This window comes from Chiloscyllium punctatum, chromosome 11 (assembly GCF_047496795.1).
Source record: "Chiloscyllium punctatum isolate Juve2018m chromosome 11, sChiPun1.3, whole genome shotgun sequence".
Classification (NCBI taxonomy): domain Eukaryota; kingdom Metazoa; phylum Chordata; class Chondrichthyes; order Orectolobiformes; family Hemiscylliidae; genus Chiloscyllium; species Chiloscyllium punctatum.
This window is the reverse complement of record NC_092749.1, coordinates 114,537,532-114,559,788: the sequence shown is the minus strand read 5'-3', so window position 1 is coordinate 114,559,788 and position 22,257 is coordinate 114,537,532. Positions and strand designations below refer to the sequence as shown.

The following is a 22,257-nucleotide window of genomic DNA, read 5'->3' as shown; positions in this document are numbered from 1 at the left end:
CAGTGCACTTTGCAGCCTTACTGTTGCATTCCTTCCTGTTATATTACCCGTATGGATCTACCTGTGGTGCTCACAAAACAAAACTTTTTATTGTACCTAGGTACATATGACAATAATAAATCAAACTTTAAAAAAATCAGAATACAGAGACATTAGCACTGATGGAGCTACCTCACAAATTACAGAACAAATTCTTTCAGGTCCACACTGGCATTTTTGCAGTAGGTGTGTACAGGAACCAAACACAAAATAGTCTCAAGACAGAGTAACAATGCCCATTTGTAGATGTGAACAAATGGATTTTCAGTGACAGCCGACATTCAGTGAAATTATATTTTATTCTGTGAACAGAACTTTCAACCGTGTTCACCTCTCATGGTGAACTCTCTCAGTCTAATACCAGACTCATTCAGATCCACTATGGGAGATGTGCTCCTGTAGAGCTACAGCACTGTACAAAACACCCAAACAATTCCAATGGGAACGACACAAAGGTTCACCACCCCCATGTAAAAGTGTGTGCAAAATAAAGCTGGTTTTCAGCAAAACAGGCACCGAATCATTTCAATAATCAACTTAAGATTCTTAGGGGGAGTTTGGGAGGATAGATACAGAAAAGATAGCTTCCCCTGTGATCAGAGGGCATAATCTCAGAACAAAGGATCACAAATTTAAGACACGGGTGATCAGAAATTTCTCCTCTCAAAGCGTAGATGGCTGTTGACGTTGGGTCATTTAAGTATAATCAGTACCGAGGTAGAGAGATGTTTAATCAGGAAAGGAATCAAGGGTTACAGGGAAAAGGCAGGAAAGTGGAGTTGCGAATTATCAGATCGACAGTGGATGGCCAATTTCTGCATCTTCTGATATACTAATATTCTATACATTTAGCTAAATGGTATAAAAGGGCCTATCACTAAGTGGAATTACCATTCACACAGAATAAGTCAAAGAAGAGCCACACTTATTCCCCCTAAAAACACTCCTGAACAGAGAATAACACATTGCTTGTTGCCTGTGCTGCATTTGGGAACAGTAATTGGTGTTAACCAGCACAGTGTCTAAAACCAGACTCATTCAGATCCACTATGGGAGATGTGCTCCTGTAGAGCTACAGCACTGTACAAAACACCCAAACAATTCCCTCTATTTACAGCAACCAAAACACCAACCTAAAGTCTTCACAATCTGATTAGCTCAGCTAATGACTTTGTAATTTTAAAGTGTGCTGATAATTCTGGACAAAGTTAAAAAATCACACAACATCAGGTTACAGTCCAACAGGTTTATTTGGAAGCACTAGCTTTCAGAGCACTGCCCCTTCATCAGATGGTTGAGGAGTATAAGCCTCCTACTGTACTTCACAACCACCTGATGAAGGGGCAGCGCTCCGAAAGCTAGTGCTTCCAGATAAACCTGTTGGACTGTAACCTGGTGTTGTGTGATTTTTTAACTTTGTACACCCCAGTCCAACACCGGCCTCTCCACAGCATGATAATTCTGTGGATAAACTGGAGATTCCCCCAGCTCCCAGCCGGGGCTTCACACACCACAGTTTGTCAACTTTTACAAACCGCTGCTGGGAACTGTATTTTAAAAGAGGCTGAGCAGTGGCCTTTGGCGCTGAAGGAACGGAAAGTTTTCCATGTTAAAGTATATTCGCTGACAAGCACTAGCAGCAGTAAGACTGTGTGTACTTTGTCAGTTTGTGTTATTGTATGTAATTCCAGTTTCAGTTCAGCGTAATCCTTTACACTACAGCCTCCGCAGTTTGAAAACTTGCTGTAAAGTATGCGCCCGAAGTCTTCCCGGTCAGACCCGCTGGGATATGCAACATTGCTCTTACCAAGTCTGGTTAAAGTCTCTGTCATGTGCAACACCACCTCAGTTCCATGATCGATTCCCCTCAGCTTCACACAGGATCTCTAGGATCTCAGTAGATCCCCAGTATCGATCCCACAGCAGCTTCCCTCCTGCTCTCCCCCTAACAGAGGCGCCTGCAATCACACACAGCCCACGATATTGGGCTGGAACCTCCCGTCTCTGGCTCGGGGGAGGGACATACCATTTCTACACTCGCTGTCAATCAGCCACAGCACCCTGCCCTCCGCTTAAAGGGCCCGGGGGGGGGGGGAACCAGAGCAGCAATAAAGTGACTCACTCCCACACTGCAGCAATCCTACAATGAATTGCAGATATTTCAGAACATCTTCAAACACTTCAGCTTCTACCCTCGCATCTTTCCTTGGCATTCTTCAAACTGGACAGAGAAAAGGCCGTGGGTTAACAATATTGCCCCAGTGTGAAACACTGCAAAGAAAGATCAACCAGCAGCTTTCACTGGTGAAAAACTAACAACTGTCTCACTGTGTTGAAAGAAGCTAAACAAATGCAAGTTACTGTCTGTTGTTGAGAGAGGAGTTTAATTTCAATAAACCGTCACTTATTCCCTTTCTGTAATTTTCTCAGCTTTATGAGCGAGTGCTGAATCCCGGAGACACTTTTTCCCTTATAAGCCTTCGGAAATGAAGCCTTTATGAGAAGACACTGCAGTATTAGTTGGTACAAACTGACAGACCCAATCTCACTCCCGGATTTCACTGGAGCAAAGTCTGGAGCCTGTGCACCTATTCAGGCAGACTGGCGCACGAGGGAGACAATCCAAATACCTCCTTCGTTTTCCTAAGGCCATGATCATCCACTGAGCTGATCCACTGGCTGCAGAGACAGGTCTCAGCTAGGATCACCGGAATATTGAGTTGGAGCATAGTGGATTTTAAATAGGATGAGCTACCTGACCCCTGACAGGTGACAGTGATGCTGGAGGATCAACAGGGATGTGCAGGATCTGATGAAGGGTTACCGAACCCAAAGCCTTAACTTGATTCTCTCTCCCCGGATGCTGCCAGACCTGCTGAGTTTCTCCAACATTTTCTGAATCTGTCCTGCAGTTCTTTGGGTTTTTTTTCCTGAACAGAGCGATGTTGGTCTCTTTAGCCAAAGACTGATGTGGTCTTAGTCCCACCACCTCTTAATTGACCCGTGGGAAGGCTCACGTTCAGTAGCTTTCTCTTGTCTGAACTGGATTGTTCCCCCACCCTCAAAGTCTAGTTTTAACCTTTTCTCTGAGAACTGCCTTATCCCCAACTCATCAAGGAAGGTCTCACCTGCCCTGTTTTATTTTTGCCAGCTTAGCACATGGTTATGGTATTGATCTTTATTGCAAATTTATAACTCCATACATTCCTAAAATTTTGAGTATTCTGCAGTAAGTTTTATACCACCACAGTAGAAAGTTTCTAATTCGTGCTCTTAATTTCAGATTCAGCCACTCCAACTCTCCCCATTGGTTCCACCCCCTCCCCACCGCACTCTATCCTCCAGATTCTAATACTCACATTCTAACTTGTACCAAGTCCTGTTCCCCCAAGACCACTCTCTCCCAGTTAAGCAACACCTCAAAACTTTAAAACCATTGCTTTCAAAATGCTCCGCAGTAATTGCCCTCCCATTCTTTGTAATCTTCTCCAGCCCCAAAACTTTCCAAGTTTCCTGCTTCCTCAAAGTTAAAAATCACGCAACACCAGGTTATAGTCCTACAGGTTTATTTGGAAGCACTAGCTTTCGGAGCGACGCTCCTGCATCAGATGAAGGAACAGTGCTCCGAAAGTTGGACTGGGATGTACAAAGTTAAAAATCACACAACACCAGGTTATAGTCCAACAGGTTTATTTGGAAGCGCTAGCTTTCTGAGCACTCACTGTTGCTGGGTCAAAATCCTGGAATTCCCTCCATGACGACATTGAAGTTCTACCTACAGCAGTGGCTCAAGATGGCAGCTCACCACCAGTTTCTCAAAAGGAACTTGGAGTGGACAATAAATGCTGACCCAGTCAGTGACACCCATCTCCCAAAAAAGAACTAAAAAGGGAAAAAATATCACCACCATGGGTAGCCATACCTTCAACACCTCAGTGTTAAACTTTGGTGTTTCTTTGCTAAACCCCTCCACTTCTCTTTGATCTTAGTCACCTGCCTCAATATCTCCTTCTGTGGCTTGGTAACAATTTTTTCTTCATAATCACTCCCCTGGAGCACTTTTCATCATTTAATTCTGTTGAAGCTGCAATATAAATGCAGATTGTTGTTAGCTGGGAAACTTTGTGAACGAGAGTTTTGACCAAGAGGTACACCCATTGGGATTTGGAAGAGTGGGGTTGGTGAGGGGATAGAGAAGGTGGAGGGGAGTGAAAAGCAGAAAGGAAGTTTGGTGGGGGGGTGCAGAAAAGAGGGTTAGGGCCGGGGGGAAGATTTGGAGGAAGAGGAGTCTTGTTCTACTCTCGAGCTTTCCTTTGGGAAAGCAAATTTGTGAGGGGTGGGGGGGGTTTAGGTGGAGAAGACAGGAGCAGGGAGATTCCAAAACCAACCAAAACCTTACAGACCCCAATTGCTAGGTAGCTCTAAATATAAAAATTCTACTCAACAACAGGAAATTACTCCCACACCAATAAAAAAACCTACACGCAAACTCACCAATCTGACAAACAATCCAGCTCCAGGCTGATATCCGGTTCACTGGCTATCCTACAGGTTCCTCTTTTGAAAACATATTTAAAGCTGCTTAGAAAAAGTACAACTTGCAAACTAACAAAACCTGAACTAATTCCAACAAAAACCCTTCCTCAGGTCAAAACGAAACTTGCTGCTTAGTTTTAAATTGAAACAACATATTTACACAACTGAGAGAGAAGGTGTCACTCTCAGTTCGATATACTGTTTTCATGTATTCAAGCTTCAATCAAATACACTATTTCCTAAATAAGCAATCAACAAAAACAGAAAGTGCTGAAAAAACTCAGCAAGTCTGGCTGCATCTGTGGAGAGAAATCACAGTTAACATTTCTGGCCAAGTGACCCTTCCTCAGAACTTGGAAAAATGCAAGCTAGATCACTGCACAAAAAAATTGGTCGAAGTTTCAGTATGTACGTAGGCGAGTAGTGCTTTGCTCTGAATGGGTAGATTTTTTTTACTTTGTATGTTGTGCAAATCATGAAGCAGGGGTTCAGATAGCAAGTTACCCACCCCCTTTGCATTGGTTTCCCAATTTCATGATTGCATTCAATGCAAATAGTGTATTTTACACCAAATTGTAAGAACTACTCCAGTATCTTCATCCAGAAGGACATGACCAACAGAGGAGAATGGACCCAACCATGATGCAGCTCCAGCTTTGGAAAGTTTGTTTTGTTGTTACTTTGAGTAGATCCTCAGATACACTTCCCTATAAATAAATTTGTCTTGAGCTCAATTAGCTGGTGATGTGAGAGCAATGGAAGACAGATTTGCTTTTCAACAGCATCTTTCATGAACTCATGACATTCCAAGTTGCTTTATATGGAGTTAAGTCCTTTATACCACTGAAATAATGGCCAAATGGCCTCCTTTTATACTGTAGACATAGTTTCTCCTAAATATTGTTGCTGCTGTTATGTCAGTAGCCTGGCAGCTAGCAAGCTCTCACAAACAGCAATGTAATAAATGACCAGATGATCAGTTTTACTGCAATGTTGAAGGGATAAAGGTTGATCAGAATACTGGGAGAACTCCCCCACTCTTCTTGAGATTGTGCCCACGAGGACAGATTGGGCTGCAGTTCAATGTCACATCAAAATGACAGCACCTCTGACAGTGCAGCACTCCCTTAGCACTACACTAGAGAGTCAGCCTCTGGGTGAGCTCAAGTCTCTGCACTGGGATTTGATTTCTCTTCCCAGTTGAGCTACTATTGATTATTTACCAATCAGATCCTAACCACTGGCACAATATGGAGGCATTTCAAACACGTCTCAACAAAGCCACTTCGAAGAGTTGCTGCACTGTACTATAATAAGCAAGTTGAAATTAAAGCTGACAATATTTTTCAGACAGCCTGTAAATTTTTCAAGGGGTTAAAGACCTTATACATTGACAGTGCATTATACATGCCAGACAAAAATGGCATACTGCCATTTTCGTAGGAGTCTGACTATTTGGTAAACTATAATTACGGTCACTTATGGGTCCCATCACGTGACTGAACTAGAATTTTAAACATATTCCGATATAGTGTGAATCTTGAAGAGTTTAAGTGGTCAGCACAGTCCTTCTGAACATTCCTAAAATACTGCAGCTTCAGCATTGGATACAAGAATATTAGAGTCTCAGCTACAGTGATAGAGACAATTTGTTTTTCTTTTAGGAATTATTTAAAAAGCTAATGGAAGATATCATTAAAGTTATAAGAGAGACATGAAAGAAAGTTAGAAGGAAGGGTTCAAAGGAACAGAGGCGTTTCAGAAACATTTTAATTTTTTGGGGCACAGGGAACAACTTCAAAATTTGCAGATGACACAAAATGTGGAAGGACTGTGGAAGCAGTGAAGGGCTGCACAGCCTCCTGTTAAAACCACTTCTTGATTCTGTAAGCCATCCAGTCACTGATTTAGGTATTGGACAGACATCAGGATAAAAATAAACCCTTGGTTGTGATGAGTGTCGAGTTAAGTCACCATGGCCTTATCAGAGCATGGGGCTACTCTCTCATTACAGAGAGAGAGACAATGGCTGGTGGGTTAATCTGAGGGGCACCACACCTCATGCGAGGGGAGAGGTTGAGAAGGGGGTGGTCCCATATGGTGTGGGAATTGAACCCATGCTGTTGGCATCACACTACTTCACAATCTAGCTGTCCAATCAACTAAGCTAACCTGACCTGCAGAGCAAAGTGTACATACAGAAACTCTCAAAAAATATGAACTGGAAAGAAAGGAAACGACTTTCAAAAATCCAAATGATTAACTAGGAAACATTGTTCAAACTTAAAAATGATGTGGAGGCTCCAGTGTTGGACTGGGGTAGAGAAGGTCAAAAATCACACTTGGTGTCATGTGGTTTTTGACTTCAAATTTAGAAAAGGGCATCATATGAAAATATGAGTGAGGAACAAGACTAGGCCATCCAGTCCATCGAGTGTGCTGTGCCATTTGCTAAGGCCATAGCTGAACTGATTTTAACATCCACTCAAAGTTCCAGAATTCCACTCTCCCTGTGCATCGGGAGCTTCCTGATACTATCCCCAAACTGACCATTTCAAAGTTCAAGGTCCCCATGTTCTGGACGCTCCATCCCCAGCACAGAAACAAACAGTTTCTCTTTATCAATCCTATGGTGGAATGTGAACCCATGTCCCTAGATCATTAACCTAACATTCGGCATTACTAGCCCAATAATGTCACCATCTCTTCCCATCCTGCTCATAATTCCCATTCCCAGTTTGGCATCATCTGCAAACATGGAAATATCACATTTGGCCTCCACGTTCAAATCAGTACTATCAACTGGAAGAGCTGGGGCTGAAGCACAGATTCTTGAGATGCCCCCAAGAGTCACAACCTGCCAACCCTGAATGACTGAACTTCTTGCTGTTAACCAACCTCCCAGGTGAGAATATAACTCACAATCTCACCGACTCTGATTTGGTTTACTTACCTGATGTGTGGACATCTTAATGAAAGCCTTCAGAAGACCCAGATATAACTTCTGCTTGTTCCCCTCATATATTCTGCTAGTTACAACCTCAAAAAATCTCAAACCGGTTTGTCAAACCTTTCCACAAATCCATGGCAAAGCTGCCCAATTACTATTTACTAAATGTCTTTGTAATAGATTCTCTGGTGCTGATGTCATGCTAACAGGTCTGTCGTTCCTAGCTTTCTCTCTCCTTTCTTTCTTAAACAGTGGGGCCTCATTTACTACATTCCAATCTGCAGAAAATATTCCAAAGTCTTTTGAATTTTAGAAGATGTATATGAGCACATGCACACTCTCTGCAGCCACCTCCTTCAACAGCCTGGACTGTCCAGTGTTGGGGCTGGGGACCAGGCCATCTCTGGGGGGTACACATTTGTGGAACGTTTCAGAGAACATCTCTGGGATACGCACTAAACAACTCCACCGCCTAGTGGCCGAACACTTCAACTCACCTTCCCACTTTGCCAAGGACATGCAAGTCCTGGGCCTCCTTCACCTGATGCCTCATCTTCCACCTTGGGACCCTCTAACCACACGGCATTAATGTGGATTTCACCAGTTTCCTCATTTTCCCTTCCCCGCAACCTCATCCAAGATCCAACCCTCTAACTCAGCACCGCCTTCTTGAACTGACCTACCTGTCCATCTTCCCTCCCACCTATCCCTCCACCTTCCTCTCTGACCTATCACCATAACCTCCCACCTTCATCTACCTGTGGCATTTCTAGCCGCCTTCCCCCGCAGCCCCACCCCCTTCCCATTTATCTTCCAGCCCTCTTGTTCCCCCCACCCCCACCATCACCATTCCTGAGGGTCTTTTGCTCAAAACATCAGCTCTCCTGCTCCTTGGATGCTGCCTGACCTGCTGTGCTTTTCCAGCACCACACCCTTTGGCTCTGATCTCTAGCATCTGCAGTGCTCACTTCCTCCCCGACCTGTCAACTTCAGTCCCATTAATTTCTCCAACACTTTGTTTTTACTCATCCTACTTTCTTTCAGTTCCTTATTCCCCCCAGACTTATAGAAGTTTTTAGGTTTCTTGTTAATTTGCTTTCATATTCTATTCTCTCTTCATCAGTTTCTTGGGCCTCTTTCCAGAAGGTAGTGGAGACTGGAAACCTGAAGAAGGGCTGATGCCCGAAACGTCGATTCTCCTGTTCCTTGGATGCTGCCTGACCTGCTGCGCTTTTCCAGCAACACATTTTCAGAGACTGGAAACCTTACAATCTTTAAAAAATATTTGGATGAGTACTTCAAATGTCCTATATCCTTGAACGTTATGACAAGTGCAGGAAATTGGGATTAGTGCATTTTATGTGGGAGTTATGTTGGTATAGATCTGATGGGCTGAAGGGCCTTGTGCACACTGCATGAATTTATAAATGTTAAAATGCACCCAATGCTCAGGTTTCCTTGGTTTTTGCTAACTTTATAAACCTCCTCTTGGGATAGAGCACAATCTTTATGTTCCTTTTCTAGGAGTCGACTCACTTATCCTCTTGTGGTATTAGGTCTTGAAGGAATGGATGTTTGTTGTACATTATGTATTCAGTCTTAAAAGCTGCCCATTACCCAACTCCCATCATACCTTTCAATTCGGCTTCCTAATACGGCACAGGCAATTTTCCCTTTGGGTCTTTATAATTTTCTTGATTCATATTTAAGACCCAAGTTTTGTATTACATGACATTCAAAGTTAATGTAAAATTATATCATATGATTACTCTTCTCCAGATGTGCCTTCACAAAAGGGTTACTGATTGGTTCTTTTTCCTTACATAATACTGATCTAAAATAGTCTATTCTCTGGTTGATTCTCTAACCTACTGCTCTGGAATACAGTTTTGTATCTGGAATGTATCCTCCACAGTATTTTACCACCACGGTTTACCCAGTATATATGTAGATAGAACACCTACTGCATAATCCTTATTACAATTGCTCTTCTAATTTCCTTTGTGTAAACTGAAGTCTAGGTCAACGGTATAGATTCAGAGGTGAACACTAGGAAATCTTAGTTCATGGAAACAAATACAATTCCCTTGGTTGATGAGACCCGAGATCATTTAATTCTTCATGGCTGAAGACCTCACCAACCCATATCCTCACTCACTGCACCATCAGTTATTTTGTATTTTTTTATTTTGTATTTCAATAGATTGCCATCAAGATAAAAGTAAATCCCAGATGAAAATGTACTGAAAGTATCTGGACAGATAATGCAAACAGAATCTCAACCAAAACATTGAACTGCAAAAAAAAAATCCAGATCCTTCACAAGCATTTCAAATCCAAATTCAGTCATTTATCGGAGGAGGTGGGGACAGAAACAGACAATGGCAGTCCGAACTGGCACAGCATGTCTGAACCGTACAGGTGACAGCAGAGATGTATCTGTAACGTGTTGGAGTTACTTTGTTACTTTGACATTGTAATGGGTTCCCAGGTCGTTTCACAGCGGTATTGTTAAAGGAAATTTAAGGTTCAGAGAGATAATTCCAAAGCCCAGGCTCCATCCCATCAGCAATGGTGGATCAATTAATTTTGGAGACACACAAAAGACCACTGCACAGAAAGATGCAAGAGATTTCATCATTGTCAAAACAAGGTCAAAGCAGCCCACTTTAATACCCCATCCACATCCACTCCCTCCACCACCGACACTCAGTACGCACTGCTGCTGCTGCTATCTACAAGCTGCACTGCAGAAATTCACCAAAGATCCTCTGACTGCATCTTCCTCATCCATAACCACTTCCAATCGAGAAGGAGGGGGGCATGGAGAAGATACATGGGAACAACACCCCCTGCAAGTTCCCTCTAAGCCACTCACCATCCTGACTTGGAAATATATTTCTGTTCCTTCACTGCCGCTGGGTGGAAATCGTAGAATTCTCTCCCTAAAAGCATTGTGGGCTATTCCTCACAGATTACATTAGTTCATGAAGACAGCTCACGACCAACACCTGAAGGGTAATTAGGGTGTGGATACTAAGTACTGGCCCAGGCACCGATTCATGTCCAGTGAATTACTCAAAATAATTTTGCACTCATCAGGTTATTCTAGCCCTCACTCTGTCCTGGCCTATTTCCCTCTCACTTCTAAGAGATAGCAAATATAAACCTGAAAAATATACTCCAGCCCATCAAGACTAGAATTTGGATTGTGTCAGAGCGCAATCCAGGTCTCAATTGCTTTACAGCAATGAACCATCCTCGGAGATGGAGGGGAGGATAAATGAGAGAAAACAAAACAAAAGAAAATGAGAGATTTACTCAGACACAGCTCTTTAAGAATGTAAAATGTCTCTTTGCAGAAAGATTCAATTGTACATTGTTAGAGTTCATGCTTTCATACAACACAGTTGGAAGCTCCATGGCAGATTTCACTGCTGGTCAACAGTTAACTCCGAGCTAATGAAACCCAGCAACAACAGCAGCTGTTTGACCATGTGCCAAACTGCATCTGGCCCTCATCTATGTTTCAGCCATCTACATTTACCTCAAAACATACTAAAGCAGGCACAAAGCTCCCATCAACCACTGAAACACACCAGCCTTTGTCTAATCAAGCCTGCAGAGAGATCTGGAACAATTTATTTTACAATTTGCCCAATGTCATACAGCTGTAGCATTATGGGAGAGAAGAGGGAAAGTGTGAAAAAGAAAAGCTCTCCTACACCCTGCCCCTTTTCCTCAAAATCAATGTCAGGTAATCAGTTAAAACATCTCCAGGATTCGGCATTAGATACACAGAGTTCTTGTAATAGCTGGGGGGAAAAGTGCTGGGGAAGTGGTAAAGTAATACTGGATCTATTTTATATTAATACAGAAGACAACTGCTAACATCATCATCTTGTCTCTGTATTTTACTGGGCTTTCTCACATCCAGAAGGGGGTCATTCTTTAGCAGGAGTCTCCATCTGCTCCCATTGCTGAGGAATTAGCCACGAGGGCCAGTGCTCTAATACACCCTGTCAGACAGGGAGCTGGACAGTGTCTGGGAATTCACTTGCCAGGTTATGCAATACTGCACATGACATATTACACCTCACAAACAATGGCACTTGCAAACTATATCAGTGCAACTGATAAAGCAGCTAACAAAAGCATGGGCAATTGGAAAAACTATATGTTTAAGAAACAAAAAAAAATGTCCTGCAAGATGAGTATACAGTGAAAGATCATAGATCATATATACATATATGTTACACTTGTAAAGTTTTCAAATATTATTTTGTTTTCAGTTTAAATACAGGAACTGGAAGAGGCCATTCAGCCCATTGACCCAGCTTTCTATGTGATCATGGCTGATCTCTAGTTTCCCTTCACCTACCCTCCTTGATTCCATAACCCTTATTCCCCCTTTATTAAATAATAACCCATCTATATTAGTTGAAATATTCAACTGAACTGTTCCAGCCTTGTTTGGGGTACCATTTGGGGTACAGTGTTGCTAATTTCCAACCCACTTTGTGTGGGGATGTGCTTTGTGACATCCCCCCCAGTGGCCCCACTCAGATTGCAAGTTCTTCTGCTTTGCTCTGGACTCCAGAGAGAAACTGTCAAAACAGTTTCATCAATCACCTGAAACCCTGCCAGATGATCACCCATTAAGTGGCGATAAAGTAATTTAAAGAATATATTTGAAATAGGACAATGATGTTGATCATGCTTGTGTGAAACAGCATTTCTAAACAGTGACTCCATTGAATGGAGCTGGTCGAGAACACTGAAATCTGAAAGTTGACCCTTATCTGTCACAAAGGCAATTGCATCATGGCTTTAATTAACAACCCCAAACAGGTCAGCGTAACTCAATCAAACGATACAGAGAAGAGATACTGGCCAATGAAAACATTCAGATCCCTAAATATCAGTCAGCTTGTGAAAGTGACCTTTAGTTAATCAAGGCCACAAACTTTCTTTGAAGGAATATGGAATTCTAACTTCTCAAATAAAAGCAAAATACTACAGAGGCTGGAAATCTTTAATTTTGAACAACATGAGCCATGCTGGACTCAAAATGTTAACTCTGTTTTCCTCACTCTCTCCACAGATGCTGCAAACCTGCTGAGTTTTTCCAGTATTATTTCAGTGCTAGTTAAGGATTTATAACTGGCAACTAACATCACCTTCCCAGTTCAACATTATATGATGCTTCCCCTTTCTTATTTTTACAATCGCAATGCAATGGTATAGAGAACAAAGTGACAAGATGACTCGCTAATGTTGAGAATTGTCTTACAAACTATCGACTGCAATAAACAGGCCACAGGTTAGCATTTCGGCACCACACCGTCCTCCTCTCAGCCCTATCCATTTCTTTCTCAATCGTGTTTATCCAACTTGCCCCTTCAATGTATCTCTGCTCTTCACCAGCACTACCGTGAGCAGCAGTGACCCAAACGAATTTTCTTGGGGTTCCATGTAAATGGAAGGATACAGACAGCAGATTAGTTTTCGGTAAAACAACTTCACCATTGGCTGTGAAAGTACCTTCACTTTCCTGCCTGCAAACAGAACCTGATTTAAACACATTCATGCGGCCCTTTCCTGATCTGCACTGGCTTCTCAAACACTAAATGAAACTCATACTGAGAGGAGGGTGAATAGGAGATTGAGAGGAGATTGAATTCCTTCAATCTTTTGCCCCTTCTTCAACCACATTCTAGAATTTCAGCCCTAGTTCACACCTTTCACCAAGTAACAAACCATTCAGAAGCAATGTTCATTGATGACTCCCCAAAGCCTGTGCACCATCTACAAGGCACAACTCAGGAGTGTGATGGAATACTCCTCACTTGCCTGGATGGATGCAGCTCCAACAACATCAAGCAGCTCCACTCCATCCAGGACAAAGCTGCCTACTTCAGTGGTAACCCATTCACTCCCTGCACCAACATTCAGGAATAGCAGCGTGTACCAGCTACCAGATGCACTGCAGGAGTTCACCCAGGCACATTATTAAAGCAACCTCTACTGACTAAAATATAATGAGATGGTGCCTGGAATATCGTGGGCAGTTTTGGTCTCTTTATCCAAGGAAGGATGTTCTTGCTATAGACAGAGTGCAACAAAGGTCTACCAGACTGATTCCTGGGATGGCAGGACTGACATAAGAACCCAGGTTGGATTGGTTAGGATTATATTCAATGGAGAATAGAACAAGAGGAGGGAGCTACAGAAACCTATGAAATTCTAACAGGACCAGGCAGGGTAGATACAGGATGTTCCTAGTGTTGGTGCAGAATCCAGAACCAGTGGTCAAGGGATGTAGAGTGAACCATTTGGAACTGAGCTAAGGACACACTCCTTCACTGTGTAGTAAGCCTGTGGCCAAACCATGGTATGGTTTCAAGAAGGAATTAGATATAGTGCTTGGGAATAAAGGGATAAAAGGATCTGGGAGAAAGCAAGGACAAGTTATTGAGTTGGATGATTAACCATGATGGAGTAGGCTCAGATAGGCCAAATGGCCTCCTCCTACTTCTGATGTTTCAATGTTCCTAGAAGGACAATGGCAGCAGATACCTGGGAACACCACTCCCTGCCAAGTTCCGCTCCGAGCCACTCACCAGCCTGGCTTGGAAATATATCACTGTTCTTTCAGTGTCACTGGGTCAAAATCATGGAATTCTCTGTCTAACAGCACTGTACGGACACCCCAATAATGCAGCAATTCAAGACAGTGGCTCACTCCCCCTTTCCCCAGGATAGTTTGGAATGGGAAATAAATCGGGCCCAGCCAGCAATGTCCAAAGAATCAAGTTATTTTGAATATTTGTCTACTTGTTGTTTGCATAAGCAGTTCTATCGTGTAAAGTTATACCTTGTCCTGTTCAATTCTCTACATTTGGCCTCCCCCCTCCCTTCCTTCAAATACTTTGCACATGGTTCATTTTCCTGGAATGCTTTGAACATGCATTAAAAACTTTGATGCGTTTCAAATAAATGGGTTCAGTCTGCCTAAAAATAAATTTGAGTTGAATAATCAAAGAAAAATGTAGTTATTATCCAGTCACTCTACTGTCAGTCTATCGTAGGGGCACTGTGCCAGTAACTGGGACCATCACCACTCACAGACTAAACTCTCTCACAGAGATTCATGGCGAATACTTCAATACCGACACTCCCTGGTACCCTCCAGCCATTTTCAACAAAATCCTAAATTCAATTTTCTTTATTGTTCATTTTTGAACCACGTTGGACAGTTCTCCTGATGTTACACCCCAACATTGCTGTGCCTCTTCAAACAAAAACAAGTCTCTGTTACCTTGCGATCTCAACCAGGCAGCTGAGGAGAGGTATGAAGACAGGACCAGGAATAACTGAGAGTCTGAGTACATCGTGACGGCTGACCTGTTATAAAGCAACACTGACCCAGATCTAACAACTACTCAGTGACCTCTGCACAGGGGAGCGGGGAGAGAGGGGAGGGGAGAGAGGGGGGGGAAGAGAGCGCGCATGCGAGAGCGGGTGGGAACAGGACGGACGCAGGGAAGAAGCGAGATGGACGGAGGGAGGGAGACGGACAGACAGAGGGGAGGGAGGAAACGAGACAGACGGTGGGAAAAAAGTGAGACAGATGGACAGAGAGAGGGAGGGAGCTTGAGTTACAGTAGGGAAAGTAAGTGAAATAGAGGAAGAGGAGAATTAGCTTGTATTTATTTAGTCATTAATGATGTTTGATGTTCCAAAAACCTTAAACTCAATTACTTCTGAACCCATCGCTTGTCCCCTGCTCCATTACGACCCGACATATACCAACTTCCTATAACCCCCCCATGGCCACCGTGCACCATGTCCCCACCCCAGGCCCTACACAACATGGACGCTGGTGCTCAAAGTCTTACACAACAAGCAGCAACACAGAGAGGTTGGTTTCTATTCCCCAGGGGGAGGCTGCTGTTTCTACTGCTTTGGAGGGGCCCGATCAGCTAAAAAAGGGAAGTGAAAGTCTCAGGTCAGCTGCGACTGAGAGCCAGAGAGTACAAAGTGAGCAGCACCACAAACAGCTTAAACAAAAAGCAAAGAGCTGCTTCTTCTGAAAGGCTAACTCAACTGTATTTACATTGCTGAGCAAGTGTCAAACTGCTAACACTGTACCGTGTCACGAATCTTTTCTGTTCTTCAGAAGATTAATGTGGCAACTCACCATCTCTCCATTAACACCCTCTCTGTTTTAAAGTAAGCAAAGTATCTGCGAATAACTTGAATGTTGTACAACTCATGGTTCAATAGAGAATATTACTCCAAGTATAACCAAAACATTGCACAGAACATGGAGTATCCTGACAAGTCACACAGCTGTGAAAAGGACTGTTTCCATTCGATATCTCCCTCCAACCTTTGCTCCAATTTTCTAGCTCTGTGTCACAGGAACCCTTGTCATTTGGAATATGTGGATTAGGTTACTGACCCAGCCAGCTCAAACTGCTCATTTGCAATTTAACAGTTTTACAATATCTTACTGAAGGATAATTAAACTGGTCGAGACTCTTATTTCATACATGACTGTGTGCAGGTGTCACACAGAAGCTTCAGATTTTAAACACATCAGCAGCGCCCAAGACCAGTAGGTTTCTTGCAGAAGTAAATGTAAGAGTTCACGTGGATGGGTTCCTCTGATTCAGGTCCCCCACACTCTGAGGGCACTGCTCACACCTTGCCCAAGCTGTTACACGGCCGAACTCCTTACACCCAGGAGCATTTGGAATGCTGCTGAGATCCAGTGAGACTGATCTCCACTTGTCCTCGGGTATAACACTCATCCTGGTTTAACAGGCAAGTGACACTGTTAGCAAATAACACTGTTATAAAAACCCAAATCAGAAATGGAGTACTCTTGTGTTCTTCGTGACTAATAATTCTCTTTATCCTGACATGGTGATGAGATCAATTCTGATAATTAAAGAGATTTGAAATCTATGTTTTTTTTTTAAAAAAAGCAGGTAAAAACAATGACTGCAGATGCTGAAAACCAGATTCTGGATTAGTGGTGCTGGAAGAGCACAGCAGTTCAGGCAGCATCCAAGGAGCAGACTTCAGGAATCCTGAAGAAGGGCTTTTGCCCGAAACATTGATTTTACTGCTCCTTGGATGTTGTGCTCTTCCAGCACCACTAATTCAGAATTTTTAAAAAAAGCAACCTGCCCTGCTCTGCATGTAGAATGTTGCATTCAGAATGTAATTGTGAGCATAAAGTGAGATCACTAGTTTATAATCAGCTGAAGTACACAGGAAAACTGACCCACTGGATTTACAAACACTTAGAAACATGGACGGCACATCCCATAAATTACCTGTATTTACAGCATTCATTAATGCAGCAGTAATCGATCAGTAGAAGATCCTTACAGAGCGGCCTTTCCCACTCTGATGCCAAAGGGATCTTCAAAGCAGCCCGTCACCTTGGCGTAATTAACAGCAGGTCCACAGGACTGATCAGAATGGAGCTGGAAGGTGCCACTCACCCATTAGCCTCAGTTACGTGACTCGAGCACAGTTCCTGTGCTGACTGCTAGAGTAATGCATTCTCTAGAAACAGCTTCCTTTTCACCCCTCCCCCACCGAACAACTCCAACAGCTCAGTCTGTGCCATTTCGTCACACACCCGTTAGTTACCGACAGAGGAAAAAAAGCTGCATTCTATTCATTCCCAGGGCTGGTGCCATTTCCTTTAAAAATAAGTAAAACTTTTTTTTTAAAAAGACACTCTTGTATGCTACCTTCTGACATTAGACTCATTCCCTAACACTGCCCTCTGCCCCCAACACCACCCCCCTCACTCTCTCTCACACACACCAGTAAACAGCACTAGAGGGAGAATGGAAGCAATTGGAGATACTATCAAGACAGCTTTATTGATTAACCAGCCCATAGGCAGGCCTGAGTCATTTATATCAATGATTTGGATGTGAGCATAAGAGGTATAGTTAGTAAGTTTGCAGATGACACCAAATTTGGATGTAGGAGAAAGTGAGGGCTGCAGATGCTAGAGGTCAGAATCGGGAATGTGTTGCTGGGAAAGCACAGCAGGTCAGGCAGCATCCGAGGAGCAGGAGAATTGACATTTCAGGAAGTTCCTGATGAAGGGCTTATGCCCGAAACGTCGATTCTCCTGCTCCTCAGATGCTGCCTGACCTGCTGTGCTTTTCCAGCACCACACTCTTAACCAAAATTGGAGGTGCAGTGGACAGCAAAGAGAGTTACCTCAGATTACAACAGGATCTGGACCAGATGGGCCAATGGGCTGAGAAGTGGTTGATGGAGTTTAATTCGGATAAATGCGAGGTGCTGCATTTTGAGAAAGCAAATCTTAGCTGGACTTATACACTTAATGGTAAGATCCAAGGGAGTGCTGCTGAACAAAGAGACCTTGGAGTGCAGGTTCATAACTCTTTGAAAGTAGAGTCGGAACTAGATAGGATAGTGAAGGCGGTGTTGGGTATGCTTTCCTTTATTGGTCAGAGTATTGAGTGCAGGAGTTGGGAGGTCATGTTGCAGTTGTACAGAACATTGGTTAGGCCACTGTTAGAATATTGCGTGCAATTCTGGTGTCCCTCCTATCAGACATTGTGAAACCTGAAAGGGTTCAGAAAAGATTTGCAATCTTTTGGAGGATTTGAGCTATGGGGAGAGGTTGAACAGGCCGGGGCTGTATTCCCTGGAGTGTTGGAAGCTGAGGGGTGACCTTATAGAGATTTATAAAATCAAGAGGGCATGGATAGGATAAATAGACAAAGTCTTTTCCCTGGGGTCGGGGAGTCCTGAACTAGAGGGCATAGGTATAGGGTGAGAGGGGAAAGATATAAAAGAGACCTAACGGGCAACCTTTTCACACAGAGAGTGGTGCGTGTATGGAATGAGCTGCTTGCTCTCTCTCTCTTCTCCACCCTGTGGAGAAATACTGTGCCATGTTCAAAAACAGACAATGCGCTATATTTCATTGCATTTATACAACTCCAGAAATGTCACGAAATTTTATGTGACTGACATCTCCCCACAGCAGGACATGTTAATACAGATGACCAAAAGCTTGGAGAAGTTTAATAGAGTATCATGAAAAATGAGGCAAGGTTTAGGGAGACAATATTAGGAAATTACGACCTGGGCAGCTAAAAGTAAGGCTCCTTGTTGCAATAGTTTCCCGCAGCTAGGATCTGATCATCTTTGGATAGATTTTTCTGCCACCCAACCACTCTTATAATGTTAGTCCATGGGGCTTATTAATGGTTAATCCTTCACCGTTTAAGGTCAACAACTCTTTGGCAGAAACAGCACTAATTTACTATTGTGCGTTGAACAAAGTAAATTCACTTGGGATTTCTTTATAACTCGTTTATGGGATTTGGGCATCACTGGTTAGGTCAGCAATTATTGTCCATCCCTAATTGCCCAGAAGGCAGTTAAGACTTAACCAAATTGCTGTGTGTCTGGAGTTACATGTAGGCCAGACTGGGCAAGGATGGCAGACTTCCTTCCTAAAAAGGGCATTAAAGAACCAGGTTAGTTTTTACTATAATCGATTTTGGTTACATGAATGTTACATTACTCCATATTCCAGACTATTATATTCAAATTTCACCATCTGCTATGTGGGGATTCAAACTCATATTCCTAAAAGCTTAACTGGAGTTTCTGGAATGCTGGCTTCCCACAACCACAATAACATTAGGCAAAAGACACTTATCTCCTGAGTGACAGTAGCTATGCCTACGCTACGGGGCAGCACAGTGGCTCAGTTGTTAGCACCGCTGCCCCATACCACCATGGTCCCAGGTTCGATTCCAGCCTCAGGCGACTGCCTGTGTGCAGTTTGTACATTCTCCCCGTGTCTGTGTGGGTTTCCTCCAGGTGCTCTGATTTCCTCCCACAGTCTAAAGATGTGCAGGGCAGGTGAATTGGCCATGCTAAATTGCCCATAGTGTTAGGTGTCAGAGGGAAATGGGTCTGAGTGGGTTACTCTTTGGAGGGTCAGTGTGGACTTGTTGGGCCGAAGGGCCTGTTTCCACACTGTAGGGAATCTAATCTAATTTAGATAGCTGTACATTCTAGAGCTGACTAACTTAGAACAACTTCTTAGAACTAACTCACTCCTCCCAATAACTAGTCTTTCCCAGAGACAGACATTTATCTTTCAGCAGGCAGAGCTATTCCAAAGTTTCTAAGTTAACCCTTTCAGGCCAACCGTCTGGTACAACAGTCACTCAGGATGAAGATTGAGTACAAGGGGCCAGAGCTGGGGAAGGACTGACATCCCTCAGGGTGTCATTCACACACCCAGCAGTGGCAAAGCAGATCACTATTTCAGGCTGGATCAGTCTGAAATCTCCACAAAACTAAAGACAATGTGAAGACAAAGTGCGCAAATAAATCAGACAATTTGGCAAAGAGATACTGACTGAATTGTCCACCATTCTTGGTAGCTTAACTGGCAACCTCTTGGTCAGTAAATCAAGTTGAACCTTTAAGAAATTGTTAGGAAACTGAGATCAAACACCATTTGCTCGGACAAGCTGAGTGTGGCAGACCCCGCAGACTGCAAATTCTAAACCCAACAAATCTACCCAAACAACGTTGTGTACTATTGAAAATAGCTCCAAAAAAAGAGGGCCTGTCACGTGCTTGGAGCATTCCAGCTCCAGTCATCCCAACAGCTGCTGGACAATATAGAGAGGAACAAAGGAAACAGAAGGCCAACCAACACCATCACCCTCATTTCTACATTAGCAACAGGGCCATTTAAAACCTGCAGAGAAGATTCCACCAGAATCACATCCATCATATCTTCACAATAAGGAGGACTCATTTGGGTGACAAACAACAAATTTAAAGGCAATGAAAATGGTACCAATGAAAACTCTCTACAGATTGGAGTCATACCCAGCACATAGGAAGATAATTGTTGTTGTTGTTGGAGGGTCAGTCATCTCAGCTCCAGGACATCTCTGCAGGAGTTCCTCAGGGTCGTGTCCTCGGCCCAACCATCTTCAGCTGCTTCATCAATGACCTTCCCTCCATCAGAAGGTCAGAAGTGGGGATGTTCACTGATGATTGCACCAGGTTCAGCATCATTCACAAATCTTCAGAGACTGGAGAGTCTATATCCAACTACAGCAAGAGCCATATTCCAGGAAATGAGAGAGAATCTAACTACGTCCTTTTGACATTCAATTGCATGATCACTAAATCCCCACTATCAAAATCCTGTGGGTTACTAATGACCAGAAACTAAACTGGATTGGCCATTTAAATAATGCCAAGAACTCCAAATGCTGTAGATCTGAAAACAGAAATTACTGGTGAAACTCAGCAGGTCAGACAGCAGCTGTGGAGAGAAAGTAGAGTTAATATCTAATATCCAGTGACTCTTCAGAGCTGGATGAAGAGTCACTGGAATTAAAACATTAACTCTGCTTTCTCCCCACCGATGCTGCCAGACCTGCTGAGTTTCTCCAGCAATTTCTATTTCTTATTAGCCACATAAACATAGTGGCTATAAAAGCAGGTTAGAGACTAGGAATACTCCCGCATGTAGGTCACTTCTTGACTCCCCAAAGTCAGTCCTCCATCTACCAGGCACAAGTCAGGAGTGAGATGGAATACTCCCCACTTGCCCTGGATGAGTGCAGCTCCAACAACTTGACACCATCTAAGTCAAAGCAGTTTATTTGATTGGCACCACATCCTCTCTCTCCAATGCTGACACTCAGTAACAGAATGTGTACCAGCTACAAAACACAATGCAATACCTTACCAAGATTCCTTAGACAGCACCTTCCAAACCCATGACCACTTCCACCTAGAAAGCCAAGGAAAGCAGATACTTGGAAACACCACCCCCTGCAAGATCCCTCCAAGCCGTTCACCATCCTGATTTGGAAAGATATTGTTTGTTTCTTTAATGCTGCAAAGTTAAAATCCCAGAACTCTGTCTCTAATAGTATTGTGGGGAAACCTATACTGAATGACCTCGAGAAGCCCAAGAAAGCAACTAATGACCACCTTAAGGGCAATTAGGGATCAACAGAACCAATCAATCAATGAAGTAAAATTTAAAATGTCAACTTATATGAGAATTCTTAAGATCTTTTAAAAAAAATTGTCACAGAAACAAGCAAATTACTACCATTAGATTATGTTTTATAGCAAAGCATCAAAAGTGAAGTGTGGAAGGAGTTGAACCAAAAGCCAACCACAATGTTCATGATGGATGGAATCTGACTGTGAGAAAGGGAGGGGAAATAGTGAAATATTACACAAGAAAATCAAACCAAAAGACATGCAATTGTAAATAACATGTTACTATAGAAACAATTTTCAGACACTGCAGTGGATAACAAATAATTGTAAATCAAACTAGCCATGGTATGAAGCCTAATTCCCAGGAACAAGGGCAGCTTCAAAGAATGTATACTTTAAAACATATCTGTGTCTTTAGTGGAAATTAAAATCATACGGTTTCGGTAAAGGACACCCAATCTGTAACACCCAAAAGGCCAGCCAAAAATCGAATCTGATGACTCAGTGTAGAGGGAGGGTTGGGTCTCTGGAGGTGATGAGCTGAACCCAAACAGCACCCCACCCCCCAAACTTTACTCCCAACCAATTCCATTTCTGCCAGCTTCAATATAAACTGTACAACAGGCTGTTGATGGTCGATCCTCCAGGACCAATATGCA

General features: G+C 43.1%; 1 protein-coding gene across 5 annotated transcripts in view; it reads right to left on the bottom strand.

Moving 5' to 3' along the window:
- sertad2b (SERTA domain containing 2b) overlaps positions 1 to 22,257 on the bottom strand; it is a 64,191-nt gene that overhangs the window by 29,047 nt on the left and 12,887 nt on the right. The window contains exon 1 of one of the 5 annotated variants that reach the window (XM_072581561.1): positions 16,876 to 17,190. The exons of 1 other annotated variant lie outside the window; for it this stretch is intronic. The gene's annotated coding sequence lies outside the window, so the exon portion shown is untranslated. Of the gene's footprint in view, positions 1 to 1,846; positions 2,019 to 3,961; positions 4,011 to 14,846; positions 14,948 to 16,875; positions 17,191 to 22,257 lie in introns of those variants that run through there. 3 more of the 5 variants (XM_072581562.1, XM_072581563.1, XM_072581560.1) reach the window with 3 other exon arrangements.